The 2355-nt window shown below is 44.8% G+C and overlaps 1 pseudogene; it reads left to right on the forward strand.

The window, feature by feature from the left end:
* The first annotated feature begins 4 nt into the window (after nucleotides 1-4).
* LOC125091760 (elongation factor 1-alpha 1-like) lies at nucleotides 5-1176 on the forward strand (annotated as a pseudogene).
* Nucleotides 1177-2355: the final 1179 nt, after the last annotated feature.

The raw sequence follows: 2355 nt of genomic DNA on the forward strand, positions 1-2355 counted from the left end.
CACCATGGATATCTCCCTGTGGAAATTTGAGACCAGCAAGTATTATGTGACCATCACTGATGCCCCAGGACACAGAGACTTTATCAAAAACATGGTTGCAGGTACATCTCAGGCTTACTGTGCTGTCCTGATTAGTGCTGCTGTTATTGGTGAATCTGAAGGAGGCATCTCCAAGAATGAGCAGAGCCATGAGCATGCCGTTCTGGCTTACACACTGGGTGTAAGACAACTAACTGTTGGTGTTAACAAAATGGATTCCACCGAGCCACCCTACAGCCAGAAGAGATACGAGGAAATCATTAAGGTAGGCAGTACCTGCATTAAGAAAATGGGCTACAACCCCAACACAATAGCATTAGTGCCAATTTCTGGTTGGAATGGTGACAACATGCCGGAGCCAACTGTTAACATGTCTTGGCTCAAGGGATGGAAAGTCACCCGAAAAGATGGGAATGCCAGTGGAACCACACTGATTGAAGCTCTGGATTGCATTCTGCCACCAACTTGTCCAGCTAACAAGCCTGTGTCTACCTCTCCAGGACGTCTACAGAATTGGTGGTACTGGTGCTGTCCCTGGGGGCCGAGTGGAGACTGGTGTTCTTAAACCTGGCATGGTGGTCACCTTTGCTCCAGTCAGTGCTACAACTGAAGCAAAGTCTGTTGAGATGCACCATGAAGCTTTGAGTGAGGCTCTTGCTGGGAACAATGTGAGCTTCAATGTCAAGAAGGTGTCTGTCAAAGGTGTTCATCGTGGCAATGTGGCTGGTGACAGGAAAAATGATCCACCAATGGAAGCAGCTGGCTTCATGGCTCAGGTGATTATCTTGAACCATCCAGGCCAAATCAGTGCTGGATATGCACCTGTGCTGCATTGTCACACCTCACACTGCAAGTTTGATGAGCTGAAGGAGAAGATAGATCATCATTCTGGAAAGAAGCTGGAAGATGGTCCCAAGTTCTTGAGATCTGGTGATGCTGCCATTGTTGAGATGGTTCCTGGCAAGCCTGTGTGTGTTGAGAGCCTCTCTGACTATCCTCCTCTGGGCCATTTTGCTGTTCGTGACGTGAGACCGATGGTTGCTGTGGGTGTCATCAAAGCAGTGGACAAGAAGACAGCTGGAGCTGGCATGGTCACCAAGTCTGCCCAGAAAGCTCAGAAGCCTAAATGAATATTATTCCCAATACCTGTCACTCTGATCTTAATCAGCTGTGGAAGAATGGTCTCAGAATGGTTTGTGTCAGTTGACCATTTAATTTAATAGTAAAAGACTGGTTAATGGTAACAATGCATCATAAAACCTTCAGAAGGAAAGGAAAATGTCTTGTGGACCATTTGTTCTTTTTTTTTTTTTCATGTGTGTGGCAATTCTAAGCTATTACTTTTTAAAATCAGTACTTTGTAATGGAAACAACTTGACCAAAAATCTGTCACAGAATTTTGAGACCCATTAAAACATAAGTTTAATGAGGGGGGGGGGAAAGCTGTAGTCATCAAGACAGTATGGTACTGGCACAAAAGTAGACACCTAGATCAATGGAATGGAATAGAACACCCAGAAATGGACCCACAACTATATGGTCAAGTAATATTCGATGAAGCAGGAAAGTGCACCCAGTGAAAACAAAGGCAGTCTCTTCCACAAACGGTGTTGGGGAAACTGGACAGCAACATGCCGGAGAATGAAAGGGACCGCTTTCTTACTCCATAGCAAAAAACTCTAAAATGGTTGAAAGACCTAAATGTGAGGCAGGAAACTATCAAAATCCTAGAGGAGAACATAGGCAGCAATCTCTATGACATCAGCCATAGCAGCTTCTTACTAGATATGTCTACTGAGGCAAAGGAAACAAAAGCTAAAATAAGCTATTGGGACTCCATCAAGATAAAAAGCTTTTGCACGTTGAAGGAAACAATCAACAAAGCTAAAAGGCAACCTGGGGTGCCTGGGTGGCTCAGTCAGTTAAGCATCTGACTCTTGATTTTGGCTCAGGTCATGATCTCAGGATCTTGAGGTTGAGCCCCACGTCAGGCTCCACACTCAGTGGGGAGTCGGCTGAAGATTCGCTCTCTCCCTCTGCACCTTGCCCCACTCTCCCTCTCCCTCTCCCTCTGCACCTCGCCCCACTCTCCCTCTCTCTCAGATAAATAAATAAATAAATCCTTAAAAAAAAACCCCAAAAGGCAACCTACTGAATGGGAGGAGATATATCCAAATGATATATCTGATAAGGAGCTAATATCCAAAATCTATAAAGAATTTACCAAATTCAGCTCCCCAAACAAATAATGCAGTTAAGAAATGTGCAGAAGATATGAACAGACTTCTCCAAAGAAGACACCCAGATGGCCAACAG

The sequence above is a fragment of the Lutra lutra genome, chromosome X (genome assembly GCF_902655055.1).
Source record: "Lutra lutra chromosome X, mLutLut1.2, whole genome shotgun sequence".
Classification (NCBI taxonomy): domain Eukaryota; kingdom Metazoa; phylum Chordata; class Mammalia; order Carnivora; family Mustelidae; genus Lutra; species Lutra lutra.